Source organism: Acomys russatus, chromosome 9, assembly GCF_903995435.1.
Source record: "Acomys russatus chromosome 9, mAcoRus1.1, whole genome shotgun sequence".
NCBI classification, from domain to species: Eukaryota; Metazoa; Chordata; class Mammalia; order Rodentia; family Muridae; genus Acomys; species Acomys russatus.
Genome location: NC_067145.1, coordinates 18,936,177 through 18,952,740, shown reverse-complemented (window position 1 = coordinate 18,952,740; position 16,564 = coordinate 18,936,177). Strand labels below are relative to the sequence as shown.

Genomic DNA, 16,564 nt, shown 5'->3' with positions numbered 1-16,564 from the left:
TTAGCTTTGAACAGTAATAAAGATGTTCTGTAATTTGTTTACCATTAATTTGTTCCAGATGGCCCTGAAATGTCTATTTAAGATAACTTCAGCTTTATTTCAAAAGATGACTACAATCCTGCAAGAAAGATTCTCAACTTGCCTCCCTTCCGTGTTTAAAAAAAAAATGTAATTCATGTCTGCTCATAGAAAAGAAAGTGCTTTGAAAGCAAAGGTAAAATAAAAAATTCTATGCTTTTTTTCTATTTAATGAATTACATCCCAAAGGATCTACCTTATGATACCAACAATTTTGAGACAGTGAATTTGGGGAAGAAAAACGTCTATTTGATATAAATAAACATTTTAATACATGCAATAATATTGTGTGTTTTAATCTGATTTATAATTAACCAAATGATTTACCTGTGTAGTCATAATGTGTTTGATTCCAGGTTGTGTTCTCTAGCTAATGGTTGTATACATTAATATAGTTCTTAAATACACACCATTTCAGAAAAATTGTTCCCAATTTGTGCTCTATACCCTATGAGCATATACAGGGGGAGGAAATCCCCCTCAGTCATAGTCATAGGGGAGAGGAATAAGGGGAAAATGGGAGGGAGGGAAGAATGGGAGGATACAAGGGAGGGGATAACCATTGAGATGTAACAAGAACAAATTAATAAAAAATTAAAAAAAAAGAAATAATTTTTATTTAATTTCAGAGGTCCTTTGAAACACTTAGCAACAACACTTAGCTTTTTTTACATTCAATTTCTTGAACTCAAATAACATTCAAGTCATAAGTATCGTGGCAGGTAAATGTTGACTGTGAAGCACAGATGAGCAACATTAAAACAAACAAGAGTTCAAAACTTGAGGTATAAAATAATTTAAAGATGAATTTTCTTGGTCTTTTTAGGATTTTAAAAACTGCTAGTAGAAAATAATCTTTTTCCCCTTTAGAAAGAGGATTAAACCTGTAACTATCTGGTTGTACGCTTGTACTATACCAAAGCTGTGCTGTTAAGCTTGCAATTAAGGGATATTTTTGCTATTCCAAGTATTACCACACACAGTGTTTACCCTGATTTTATCCCTGACTACTACTACCTTTTTTCTATTTTTCTTTTTTCTTTTCTTTTCTTTTCTTTCTTTCTTTCTTTCTTTCTTTCTTTCTTTCTTTCTTTCTTTCTTTCTTTCTTTCTTCTCTCTTTTTTTTGAGACCAGGTCTGATATATGCCAGCCTTTGTTGGTTCATCCTCAGTCCTCCAAGCATTAATCAAAGGCTTTAAAATTACCAATAATTTAAGACTATGCATGTGAAGAGTGGCTTCATTTCATTAAAAATCTTTTCCTTGATTATTTGCAGGTTTTAGACCACACTAAAGATGAAACAAATACAGTGTCGTATACTTTGATCATTGTAGTTTTTTTCTTATTATTACCTCTAAGTTGAAAACTATCAATTATATTTGTGCAGAAAATCAAATGAATAAACGTTGAAAAAGTAGCAGCTATAATTCTGCGTTAATCAGGTCAAATGATGCTATAGATGATACAGGAAGACATTGTAAGAGGAAATATGGTTGCTGCTGCACCTTTGAAGTACAGATAAAACTTAATTTCTTTCTTTCTTTCTTTTCTCTTTTCTGTTTTTTTCCAGTGGTTTCATTAACTCAGTGTTGGCAACTTGAGACAAAATTATATAAAAATATGTTCACATTAAAGTAAAATGTATACTTTCAAAGGTATATTTCAGAACTGCCATTATAGGAGATAATTTACCATATATGTTATATGTTCATTACACATTAACTGTTCATTTACTAATCCAAAATTATACTGGAATTTTAATTTCTATTATTATATATTATATAATAATTTTAAATTAATATGTAAAATAGTCCTAGGTTTCCTTAGAAAACTTTAGTCACAAGTAACATACATATGTACTTAGAAAATATCTATAATAACAGTGATAGAGCATAAGACTGGCTGTGTTTTCCTTTGAAAATTATTCAGGGTTTTGGAACATTCCTTTTCTAGGCTATGTAGTAATGTCAACCTCATGTAACATACATAATGATGAAAGCATCCTGTGGATGAGTCTCGTCCATGTTAAATGAATGCCGAATTAGAGTAGTATGTTGACATTAAATCACAAAGGTAGAAACCGGTAATGAATTCATAAGATGGTGAGAAGATAATTTGTAGTTGGAGAAAGCAAGTCACTGGGGATTATGTCTTGCTCCCAGTAGTCTTCTCTCTCTCTCTCTCTCTCTCTCTCTCTCTCTCTCTCTTTCTCTCTCTCTCTCTCTCTCCTGTCTCTGTCTGTCTGTCTGTCTGTCTATCTCCTCTGTCTCTGTCTGTCTGTCTGTCTGTCTGTCTCTCTCTCTCTCTCTCTCTCTCCCATCTCTTCTTCCCAAACATTTCCCATTTTCTTATTCCAAGAAAAAGTTATGAGTCTATTATATTTCTTCAGTTTACAAAAAATAATTTATCAAATAAATATCAGGTAATAGTGATCTGTGTTAGACAGGATAAACTTTATAGCAGGTCCCAATAAAGTACTTCAGTTGAAAACTGCTAAGCAAGTACTAAGTCATGTTCTAAGAAAATAGATTTTAATATAGCTTTTCTTTTTTAAATTTTATTTTCTTCCTTATACATTTATATTATTACACATATATACAATGAAGTACATAAGCAAGAACTATGAAATAATCAGGAATTATGTAACTGTTACATTCATATTGTTTTGGCTATTTGAATTTGGCAACCTTGAAGAAAATATCCTTCCAATTCTGGTGCGTCTAAAATTATGAATATAAATCAATATCCATCATAACTCATCTTTATCAACATAAACATATCTATCTAGACCTGAAAACATCTTAACCCCTAAACAACTGATCTTAATTGTAAAACTAAACTATCTGGTCTTCAACTCCATCAGAGACTTGGAAAGGTGTAAAAGTAATTTCCTGAGTAAACTGGAAGTGCAGGTATAGCTTTTCATGAAGTTTAACTTTTAGGTGATTATGATCACGAATAAATAAGTCTAAATGAAGTGGATAGGTCATACCTTAAACAAGAAAACTAGTGATTACTTTCAACTGCATCTTATAGGGAAAAGTATTAATTTTAACTAAAAATTAATTAGCAACTTCACTAAATCCATGAAGAGTAACAAAAACTTAACTGCTTTAAATATTTGAAAAACTGTAGAAGAGAAAAAATAAATTTCTATAAATGTTTAGGAAGAGTCTAAGAGTGTGTTCTATTGAGGAGAGTAAGCTATTACAGCCCATTTGCATAGTGAAGCTATTTATTGTGCATATAAAAGGTGTTTAATAAAATTAAATCAATCAAAGTTCTATCAGCTTATAAATCACTAAGACTGGATAATTTCTTCTGAGTTTATAAGGTGACTGCAGTTTGTGTGTATGTGTGTGTGTGTGTGTGTGTGTGTGTGTGTGTGTGTGTAGTTTCAGGAAATCCAATTAAGATTCAGTGTCTTTGTTCCAGTAGGATGACCCTAACTACTCCTAAACAAAGATGAAAACATATATGAAAAAAAAAACATTAGTGAACTAACAAGAGATGACTCAAGTGAATAATCATATTGATCTCAATCTTCTTTTGTCTGGTATGGTAATTTTTCTCACTGACCAAATTAACTAAGCACATTCTTAGAAGAGATTTTATTAGTGAAGTACAGAAGGGAAGGCATAGTCTGATGACCAAGTCAGAACATCTAACACTGTAGTATACTCAGATTTCTCTTTTATGTTTACGATAATCAAAACAATTCTGAACTGATTTCTGTTTCCAAATTGTCACCAATATACTCTTGAAAATTATAGTGTAATAATGACTAGTTTAGTCTTATGCCATACTGTCTCTCTAGCTTTATCACATAATAGATGACTTCTCCTGCTACTCAATTATTTTCTATATACAATTTGTTTGGTTTAACATTATAATAAGGTATTTTATCACTGTACATTGGCAGTATTTAGTATAATAAGACTAAAGGAAATGAATGAATAACATGGAAGTCACAATCAAAAAGTTAATTTTGTGTTAAGATAAACCAAGTCACCCCTACTAATATAGCAGCAGAAAAAAATAAACAATAATAGAAGATTATTAGGTAGTGGATCACAAGCCAAACAGTTATTCAGACTACAGTTTTCCCAAAGCATTGTGTGCAGAGTAAACTTTATATTCAAATCAATATTAAGGGTATTGATTCCAACATGTGGTCAGAGAGTATTAAATGTAGATCCAGCTAATATGCTAAATTTATCTTTTAAAAATATTTATTTATTCATATATAGTATTTTTATGCCTGCATGAAAGAAGAGGGCACCAAATCTCATTATAGATGGTTGTGAGCCACCACGTGGTGTCTGGGCATTGAACTCGGGACCTTGGGAAGAGCAGCCACTGTTCTTAACATCTGAGCCATCTCTCCAGCCCCTAAATTTATCTTTTAAATGTTTCTTTCTTTAATACTTTACCTGATCATTTACTTCTGTATTTAATCATCATTTTCTTCATGTATTTATTTAGTGGTTTAGTGTCTTCTGTATGCCAATGTGTTTCTCAGGTGTTGAAAAAAATAACCAAGGCATCACATTCACAGAATTTCTTATTGAAATCAAAGAACTAGTTTGATAAAGTTTATCTCTTTTAAACTATGGTGCAGATATCTTTACACACACACACACACACACACACACACAGAGAGAGAGAGAGAGAGAGGGGGGGGAGGGAGGGAGAATTTGTATTAATTTTCTTTGAGTATTCATTAGCTCATACATTTATATAATGCATTCTATTTAGTTTCACCTCTGTCCTCTCCTCTATCTTACCTACCCATGTCACTTATCTTCTGCTTCCACATTATTTGCTCTCCCATTATTCCTGACTTTTTTTTTTTTTTTGGCAACACACTGAGATAAATTAGTGATATCATAGATTTTAATTTATCCATTGGAGCCTGGTGAGTTCACTTTTGCATGCCTTAGCAGAGACAATAACTACTTCTCTCCCATACTATACCAATAAACAATAGTTCAGCAGAGTTAAACATGTTCTGTTGGTTTCTCTAGTCTTCCTTGGATTGATGAAGGTTCAGTAGAGGAAGCTGGCACTTGTCTTGCATTTGACATATTGCAGTACTTCCCCTATGTTCCAGCTCTTGCATTAATTACAACTCTTGTCTCTAATAGTCTGTGAGCCATAGGGGGATTCTTTAGGTTTCTTTTCTAACTTTAACTGTTGAGAACTGCTTTCCTAGAGCTATGTGCTCACATTATGATGATTAAAAGCATCTTCATATATTTTTTTGGCATTTTCATTAATGTGTGCTTTGTAACATAGTTTGCATGTGACTACTTAAAACGTATCATCTTTTGTCCCTATGGATAACACTATTTTCATGTCATCCATGTTGTCCTCAAAATGTGTTTTAAAATTATCTTAAAGATCAATATTATTTTTGGGAGCTATGAAAAACACATACTTGTATAAGTTTTAGTTTACTATACAAAGAACTATCATAGAAAATTAATATATTTTCCTAAATTATTTAATAATTTATAAAAAATACCCAACTTGTCTTTATTTACAAATTAAGTTGATCTTATTTTGGTATGGTAACCTGGTTTGTTTTCAATTTTTATAAAAATTTAATTTAATTATATAAAACTGAGTGAGGTAAAATAAATAAAATATTTAAAAAGTATAAATATAAATTAAAAATTAATGATTTTTAAAATTAAATCATACCTTGAGGATTAACCAGTCAATAAGTACTGCACAACCTCATTGTTAATGTGGAGAGGGCATATTTCTTATGGGTAAGCTCCTTCAACTGTCTGCATCATAATGCGACAAGAGCCCATCCTGCAACTAGAAGAGTCTGAGGATTAGCTAGCACTAGGAATTGAGCAGAAGCAGGAGTCGACTTATCTGAGACTCTCAGTGAGAACTGATGCTTATAACAACTTTATCCATAAATACATTTCTCCTCTGGCTAAGAGGATTTGTAAACACTATTGCTCATTTTATTCAAAACAAGCAGCAATAAAACTTCGGGGTAGTGCGCCACCCTGGGCCACCACGACTGTGTAAACTTTCTTTTTGTGTTTTAAGACTAAAGTATAAATGATGAAATAACATCTACTTTCTCTGAATGTATAATTCTAAAAACAGTCTGAATAATTATAGAAATCTGACGTCCCTAAATGGAGTTGTCATGTATTAACTGATACGTTATGTAACTTAGAAAAACAAACTTTAAATAAACAGTGTTTAAATTTATTAGAATGGGGACATTGTTCTCTTAAAGTTTCTTCCAGCTGATTTGGAATGAATAATACCTTTGTAGGGGCCCAAATAAAATTGGGGAAATGGTTAAACAAGCTAGGAATAGCACTTTTGGTCCAGTTTCTAAATGTTGAGAAATTCGAGGCTTAATTAGAGCCCTATGTGGGACAGTCTCAGCCAGTCTCAGAGCTAGTCCCATATAGTGGGATTACCAATATAAGTTACCTGCTTGTTCTGCAGTTTAATTTCTTCACATTCCATTTGTATCACCCTCCCTCATCTCCTCCAAATATCCATCCCTCCCTCATCCCCCTCTCCCTCCCTCCTCTAGTCCTAAAACAATTAAAATATTTTTCAATGCCAAAAAATATTAGAAAGATTTAGCTGTTAGTTTTTAATTTAAAAAAATATGTGTTTGAGTGTTTTATCCATATTCATGTCTGTTCATCACATGTGTTCCAGATGCTCATAGAGTTAGAAGATGATGTTTCATTTCCTGAAATTAGAATTACTGATGCTTATGAACAAGTCTGTGGGTGCTGGGTACCACACTAGGGTCCTTTGGTAGAGTAAACCGTGCTTATCATCACTGAACTCCAGCTTTAGAGGCTTTTGCTAGTTACTTCTGAGCCGGCAGGTCACTGAGGAAATTTTGCTATGGTAAGGTTATAATTCTTTAAAATTAAATGGAATGCTCTCATGGGTATACCAATATTGTATTTTTAGGTGGAGCTTGCTTCACTTGGATAAGTAGAGATAAAACTTCCTTGGGAATGTCATTCGCTTCTTTAAGCTTTGCCTAGCAGACGATATCTGAGTTTAGTTGGCTTTGTAAGAAGTATTAGCTAGGCTTAAGCCTCTAAATAGAAGAGGTACTGCAAAGGGTATATACATATATGATTCAGTTTTCACCATGTCATTGTTTTTGCACGTAAGAAAGAATATTGTGTGGTGTATACTCTGTTGAATATCATTTTTATATAGCTGTTTGCTTCTTAACCTAGCTATCACACATATAATTTGTTTTTAAAGCTTTACAGCACAATCTTGAACAGTTTAAGTCTGTCCTTAACCCTCTATGAAATCCTGACTCCATCTTTGCCAAAACTCCTAATTTACTTGCACTTTACTTCTTTATTTGCTCCAGCTGAATCTTTTTCATCTCTCTTACACCTCTGCCTGTGGCTAGATCCCTTACTGAATGTCTTACTTCCTCATCTAACTCTTCCTCCCCTACCTGGCAGGAAGTCTGCCCTGTTCTCTCCCTTGCTCAGTGATTGGCTGCAAGCTGCTTCATTGGCATACAAGGGGACAATTAGAGAGCCGAGTTTATACAACATTGAAAGAAGAAATTCTTAGAAGAAGGCTTGATATGGGGATACAGAAATCAGTATTTAAATTATACAATAACCTTATGCCTATAATACTCTGATACCATACTGACTGTACTGGAATATTTACTTTAATATTTCAGTGTTGTGAAACTCATTGTGCATTGTATTGTAGCATATATATATATATACATATATATATGTATATATATATATATATATATATATATATATGCTAAAAACACATAGTAAATAAATCTACTTCAAATAATCCTTGAGAGTTTGAGTAGATTGCAGCACAGGAAGTACTTAGAGTACTGGCATGCAAGTAGAAAATCCCCTACAAACGTGAAGTATAACAGCATTACCATTTCTTAAATTATCAGGTTTTAAGCAGTATAAGATTTGTGTTTACATTAGAGGCCCTATAGTTCAACTATTTGCTAGAACTTGAACTTTATGATTAAATATCTCTCTCTATCATCTAATTATATATTAAAGCTCATACTGATAAAGTCTCATATCAAAGTACATATAAAATGTTTTCCAAGAATATGAATAAACTTCTGAAAACAATATATAGAAACTAATACTCCGTGCAAGATTAAAAATCTCAACATTAAAACTAAAGCAATGGCAGCAGGTGGAAGTGATCCGTGAACTGGTGACGTAGAAGATGCCTCCCAGCTCATCTTTCTTAAACAGCTGAGACACTCCTAAACTCTGAAGTTCAGACGCTTCTGGACCATCGAACGCAACAGAATGAGAGTGCTGAGGATGATCAGGAACATTCAGAAGTCTTCATGAAAACTCTAAACTCTACAGCTCATTTCAGTCGTTTCAAAAACAAAGAGACAATTGCCAGTATTTGTAGCTTGCTTCTCCAGAAAAAGCTACGTAAGTTTGAGTTGGCCTGTTTAGCCAATCTCTGCCTAGAAACTTCTGAGGAGTCCAAAGCTCTCTTTCCAAGCCTGGAAGGGCAGTTTGAAGATGAGGAAGTGCAGCAGATTCTCACTGATATCCAGGCCAAGCGCAGCTTCCAGTACTAATCACCAGACACCACTCTGCTCCGAGATGGCTCAAGAAAAGCACCATGTTCCCGTGCCTTGGTCGGCCTCAAGGGAATGCTGCTGTGGCACAACACTCTGGGCCTGCTGTTGTAGGTTTTTCTTTACTAACATAGAATGTTAGTCTACAGTCCTTCTGCCTCAGCCTCCCAAGTGCTGGGATTACAGGTGTGAAGAAAGGCTGGCTTGGTGATAGTCTAGGTTGCTTTCTCCACCGTCACTATTAGACCAGAATTACCGTGTCTTCTTGTTGCAGGCTTGTATAGACTGCTATAGGGAAGTGTGCTGCAGTCCTGAACCAGTGAGTAGACTGCTGTAAAAAGCATTTATTGACTGACTCCTACCGCAGTTTTTTGGACGCCCAGTTATTGCTTCTTGTTCTTGACATTTCAATTATAGTTTTCATTGATAAATAGTTCAAGAAATCTCAACATTAATGTGTTTTAACTTCATTTTTCTTTTGCTTATATTAAGCATGGCACATTGCATACCATGAGTAGACAAAGATGTCTGTAGACTCAAATTCTCACATGGTAACTTACTTTAAATAGGAACTAAATGCAAGCCAACTTTGCATGTACATAAATTTATGTATGCACATTTTTGTACAAAATTTTAATACCGAATAATGCCCTAATAAATCATCCTAAAACATGTTTGCTTACAAAATTAGAGGAAATCCCACAGAGTTGACTAGTGCTTTGTAAATAATTTATGTTCTTAAGCTTACCTTTATTTCCACAAAATACAATTGCATAGCTTGGTATCTATAAGAAACTCTATGCTAGAAATATGATCCAGAAATTTTAACTGCCTAGTTCAATTCTTAATATTGTGGTATGAAGAGTCCACAGGCCCTCCATGGGAGCTTCATAAGGGAGATAGCTTAGGATAGGCTGCGGGCCAACATTTAAAAGACTCTGGTTGAAATAGTATCATTAGATCTTCAACTACTGTCTGTTGCGAAACATGGCGTCATTAAAAAGAGTATATTAACTTTGTATCTAATATCTTCTGTATAAAATTATGTTCACAAAATGGAGAGATATGATTAATATCTTAGTGAGATAAATGTGCAATGGGTAAATCCAAAAAGAAATCGACATTTGAGTTATTTTTTAGGAATAATGAAGTTATAAGTTTGTTTAATGAATCACAGAAAATGTGAAAAGAAATAATTTTTCTTAGAAAAACAAACTATTAGAAATTCAATCAGAGAACTGGACCCTTGAAAATAACCGGTGATTGGAACACAAATGCACATGTTCATGTTTACAAACACACACACACACACACACAAACACACAAACACACTATGGAATATTTACCAATGTAGATAATGAATGATAAAGAAGCAAATAATCTAAATATAGCTTACCATAAGTTATTTAATACAAAGGACACAGAGATACATAGAGGCAGAGATGGTGCGTAAAGAGAGAGAGACTGAAGTGGAAACATATGGTGGCTTATGCTTGTACCAAAGCATCTGGAGGGTGGAGTCACAGGATCAGAATCTCAAGGTCAACATCAGCATTGGATGCAATGTGATTTTGAAATGACTTTACACATTTTTTCTATACCTGTTTGTTCATACGAATAAAGTACACTTAACTGCTTATTTACAAAGATCATTTAATTATGTATGGCACCTCCAATTATTCACTTAACTTGATAGTTTATCTTGCCTTTCAGACTTTTTGCATATGGTGGTTTTTCAGACAGGGACACACTGAAGTAAGGCCCTCTAATGTACACCCACTTCTTAACACTATCCTCTGTACATCATGTTGGTCTTGTCTGTGATTTTAGGTTTCACTTTATTTTAGAGCTTTGAACGTTTTTAATAAAAAGTCTTAAACCAAATAAAAAAGATGGGCAGCTTCACTTTCAAGAACTTTTAATAGTATTATATCTAAAGACATTGTGAAATATAGGTTTCCACAATAATCCATCTAAGTAAATCGAACAATTCAACTATTGTGTGGAAAATATTTGTGCATTCCAGATGTTATCTCCCTATCAGTGATGTTCTAGTTTTGCCAAAAACACTTAAAATTCACCTCATAATCTTTTTGAAGATTGATACTAGGGCTTTCAGGCACACTCAAAAGTTTTGATGAGATTAAAAAAACCTGTCTTTCACATCAGTATGGGAAGAAACAAATCTTTCCATTCTTACAATACAATTGCTGTTGCTTTTCAGTAATAAATTTTTTCTTTCAAATAAGACACAAATTTAGATAAGAAGAGCTAAATTAAATTACACAAAATGTTAGGGCCCAATCCACATGTAAAATTTCACTGCAACGTTCCCCAAAATAACGTTTTATAGGATCTTCAGATAGGCACTAGGTTATGTGTATCTGATTGATACTTCCTATGTGCTATTGTAGTTTACTTTACAGAATACACTGTCAGTGTCATATTATAATATAATAATAAGACAATATTTCGAAATATAAGCTTATAAAAATGCTTATATAACCTAACCTTTCATTAATTACATTATTACACTATGCATTTTCTTATGGTTTTAATTATATATGAAAGTGCAAACTATGTGGTTAAATAATATTTCTCTATATTTGAGGAGCAAGACATTACTTAGAATAAATCACTCAGCACATTTTGACTTGCATTAAATATGTTATAAATACTATTTTTACACTGTCAAAGAGTTTGTGATCCTTCAGATCACATTGTATATTGTTCATTTTTAAAGCATGCTTCGTTTTTTTTTTATAGTTTCTGTTACATAAAATAATGCAAAGGGTAAAAATGAATTAAAAAGAAGTGATGTCAGATGTGTAAACAACCACACAACCAGCCATCTTTATATAATTAATTTTGCTGTTCTTCTTTATGTTCCTTTGATTGGCTTCACATAGGAAAACAAGAACAATCTGATACTCACTTGGTCACCTGTGTGAAATTACTAGGTCCTCAGATTTGGGATTGCTTTTCTAAAGCATAGCCTCTTTCCTGTTTTCCAGAATGCTTTTATAATTTGTTATCCTCTTGAAGTACCTATAAAATTGAGATCGCTGGTATTTTTAATTTGAATAACCATGTTAGCAATTTCTTCCTTCTAATTTTCTAGTTCACTTAGTGTTATGATAAAAATCATAGGTATCATATTATTGGCTTTAAGTTACAGTTGAATTGACATATTTTAAAGCGTAATTTGGAGAAGGTGGAAGCAAAGGGCAGGATGAGAAAATTTCAGGTGAATTTTCACATAGCTTCTCAGAAAGGGCTGGGACGGCACGAATCCCATTAATGTCCAGGATGGGGTTTCGTTTGCCATGATTTCTTCCCAGTTTCCTGTACCAGGTCATAGCCACTGGTTGCTGATGTTTGCCTTCGTTCTTTTGAGTTTTGGAAACTCTATTTCACTATAATTAATCATTACCTCTGGCTTTTACAATCTTTATGCCTATCCTTCCGCAATGACGCCTGATTCTTGAAAAGAACTTTTTAAGCACATCTCATTTAGGGCAGAGTATTCCATAGCATCTCATTCTGCACAGTGTAGGTCTCTGTGTTAATCAACATGTTTCTTAAGAAGAAGCATTGTTGATGAAAGGAAATAGATGGCATCATCTATGTGCGTGAAGTTATGGGGGTGGGCAATACCATGTTCACCTAGCAGAGTAATAGTAGTGGCTTCTCCTCTAGGCCCCATAACCTGCCCTTCTGTGAGTTCTAATGGTGCCATGCACTAGTTCCATCATGTAGAAAAAAGGGTTTCTTTGGTTCATTTTTAATTTTTTTGTACATATATTTATATTATTACACCTATGTAAAATAAACTATATATAGCAAAAAAATGGTGGAACATTTAGGAATTAGGTTCATGTTATAGTCATAGTGATTTGTCTGGGTTTTTATTTGGTAACCTTGAAGAAAACATTTTCCTATCTCAGTAAATCTAAAATTTGAAATGCAACTCAATATCTATCATATCTCATCTCTATCAACTTAAAACATGTATCTAAACCTAAAACCATCTTATATTCTAAACAGCTAGGCTTAATTATAAAACTCAACTATTTGGTCATCGATCCTCTTAGAGATTTGAGAGGGAGTAAAATTATTTACCCAAATAAACAGGAAATACAGGTTAGCAGTTTCTTAATTTAATAAGAAGGAAAAAATGACAGAAACAGTTTGCTGCCTGATCAGTCACCCGAAACTCTCTAAAACATTAGAGCATCATCTTCAGCCTTCTGGCCCAGTCTATCTGAAGGACATATTTGTGAGGGAGAATGTTTTATACTGGATCAGAAAGTGGTCTGATATTTCTTTCATAATTGCACTAGTGGACATATATAGCCATTCAATTTACTATTAAGGCTCATAGGGTTCTTGGATAAGATATCCAAGTAAAAGCACTGATATTTTAGTCCTCAGGTAGCGTGCAGAATACCTTTCAGCACTATATGACTGCCCTGAAAGGATGAAGATTTCAAGTCAGTACTTGCTTGATCTACAATGTACAATTGTGTTCTACAATTCAGGGATGTGGTTGATGTATTCAGTAACAGAGTCTCATCATCAATTTCTAGTGAGTAACTGAAAATAATGTCAATAGCCTGTAATATTTGAACAAGCAGTCTTTTGGGTCTCAGTGACTGACATCTCAGAAAGAGGGAGTCCTACTTAACCCTGGGCTTCTAATTTGAGACCATATGGTGTCTAGATGAGATCATCCCCTTTCTATGGTAACTATTTAAATTTGTTTTATATGTGCATAAGAATATATTTTAGGATGTTTCTACAGTCGCAGATTTTCATATGCCCTTTTCAATCACCTATTTATCTCTTCCCATACTTACTTTCTACCTTTCCCAGCATTTTGTTCCTCCTCTTAAATTTTCAGGCTCTATTATTCCATTTTTTCTATTCAGAGAACTTGTGTTCTATCCCTTCAACTCTGTCTCCACCATGACCTCTTATTATTTTTAATGTCTCTTATGAATACTTCTTATGAATATTTAAGCACCCATATTAATTATTCAAGGAAAGCTGATGTATATGTGACACAACATTTGTAGTACATGCCCAGTTCCATCCTTTAACCACAAGTTTCACAATTTTTTTTTCTTAACAATTCACTATCATTCCACTGGTTGTTTAAACTACATATTCATTAGCCATTCATTTTTTCATCCACTGATGTATCGCTAGGAGATTTTAACTTGCTGGATATTACAAATAGAGCATCAATGACCATAGGTGAGCAACTATCTCCAAAATAGTCTAAAATTTTCTTTCATTATGTTCTTGGACAATACAGCTAGAACAAACAGTAGATCAATGATCCATTTATAATTCACACACACACACACACACACACACATATATACACAAACACACACACACAATCTTCCACACTGTAGTCCATACTGTTTATATTTCTTTGCACTTATCATTCACTCCCCCAAGAGAATAAATGTTTCCCTTTCTCCAAATTTATATCAGCTTTGTTGTCTTTTATTTATTTATTTATTTTTTAATTTAACCATTCTGACTGCAATATGATAAAATCTCAAAGTAGTTTTAATTTATTTTTTTTTCCATGATGGCTAAGGATATTGAATATTTTAAAAATTGTTTCTTGGCCATTTTTTTCCCCCTGGTTTTTATAACTCTGTTTAGTATAAGACCTCATTTAACTGGGTTGTTTTCTTGATATTTTTGAAGTTCTCCTATATTCTACAAGGTAACTTTTTTTCTGTTTTTTCATGTTCTATGAAGTCTATACAGTTCATGTCTTCAGCAATGGAGTTTTGTCATCATTTTCTAGAGTGTATGTGAAAGCAATGTAGATCTGGTAAAGATGGATATTGATGGAGTTCACTACATATCATAGCTTTATAGAGCCTTTTTAGTTCCATAAAGTTCCATTTTGATAGTTATTTGTTATGGTTTTAATTAAAATTATACCACTCTGCTCTTCTTTTCTTTCCTTCAATTCCTCTGAGTCATTTTCCTTCTAACTCCTTCCCTGTCAACCACATCTTAAATGTTATGCCTTCTCTGTATCTTTCCATTCCCACTCTCCCTTTATCTTCTACCCTATTCCCCTCTCTTAAGCCTCTGACAGAAGGGGACCTCTTCCCCCACCATATAGCCACAGGATATCAGGTCTCATCTGGATAGATTGCTTCCCCTTCCTCTGTGTTTTGCCAGTTCTCCCCACCAAGGGGAAGTGATCAAATTGTGTGATCTGGACAGATACTGGGACTTGCAGCCAGACTCTGGGCAAAGTTTTGCAAGTTGTATGGAAGAGTTGGAGGATGGAAGGTAGGGGCTTGTCAGGAGCTCCACAAGGAGATTATCAAGGCTGGCAGGTCTGGACCCAGGGGTCCTGCATAAACTGATGCACCAACCAAGGACATTGCAAGCAGAGAAACTAGACCCCCTGTTCAGATGTAGCCAATGGACAGCTCATTCTCCATGTGAGGAAGTGGTGGGGAGAGCTGGGGACCGCCTCTAAAAGGAACTCTGGTGGCCCTGATTTGATCACTCTACCTTGTGGAAAGCCCCTATAGGTACACAGAGGAATGGGATGCCGGCTATGCAGGTGAGACATCATAGCCTCTGAAGGTAGGGAATGGGGACCCTCCTGTCCCCCTAGATCAGGTCTAGGGGAGGGCAATAAGTAAGAAAAGGGAGGCAGGGTGGAAACAGGAAGAAAAGAGTGAGCGGATTACAATCATGATATAATGTGAATAAATTATAATTTAAAAATCATCTTGTAGTTGGAGCACTCTGGAACAGGCTGTGAAGGGCTAACTAGTGTGTGGGGAGTCTAAGTGTCTATGCCATGCACAGCCCATAAAAATAGCACAAACTTGAGACTGGAAAACATCATAGATCTGCAGCTCCCTGGAAGAGTAAAAAGGTACATTCTTTTTTCTAAACCCAACAGAACGAGACATTTTGTTATGGCATACAAACCAAAACCAGTGACTTTCACAGAGTAAAACTAGGCTGATTTATGCTGCTCTTATTTTCCAAACCTTCCCCAAGTTTCAATCAAAGAAAAAGTCAACACTGGGCAGCATCATAGTGGCTCATCTAAACTCTGGAATCATCCATTACTGTAACCAATGTACTTAGTGATAAGGCTTTTGCAAAGCTTAAGTTTTTTCCCACATTTCTAGGATTTATTCTGGCTCTACTGTTGAAAAGGGCAGAAATTTATCACAGTCTTTTGATGTTATCACATTGATCATTGATCCATATCTTCTTATTAAACTAGAGATACCCTTGGTTCACACTTAAGGTGATCGTTATTGAATATGAGGCACAATTGAACTTCCAATTTCTGGTTTCTTTAGTTCACATCCTAAAAATCTAGATGACTCTGTTCTGTATTTCCATATGTGATAGGTAGGTGAGTGACTGTCAGGAAGATTTATCAGTAAGCATAACTCAGGAACATGTTAGACTTACATTTTCTTTAAATTCTACATGAAATAAAATCACTTGTATAGCTCTGGGCTTGTTATTAAAAATAGCCTTCTTTATATCATCATTCAGCTCATTTTTAAAAATTAGGTTCTATAGTATTTAAGAAAGCATAATCATATTAGCTATATACTTAATTATAAGGATCTCACATTGGTGAGACATTTAGAATATACCAAAAAAATTACAGAACAGGAAAAAAATTAAGCAAAGTATCATTGAAAGTCCAATAATCCTGAAATACACCCTATTTGTTTTTTTTTAATCTTATAGAAACCTGCTGTTTTCCTAAAAGTCAATTAAGGGACAGTGGATCTGGGGGAGAGAACAGATGGTGATTGACTAAGAAGACTAGAAAGA

General features: G+C 34.1%; 1 pseudogene; it reads left to right on the top strand.

Moving 5' to 3' along the window:
• The first annotated feature begins 8,288 nt into the window (after positions 1 to 8,288).
• On the top strand, positions 8,289 to 8,704 carry LOC127193666 (DNA-directed RNA polymerase II subunit RPB4-like; annotated as a pseudogene).
• The last annotated feature ends 7,860 nt before the right edge of the window (positions 8,705 to 16,564 follow it).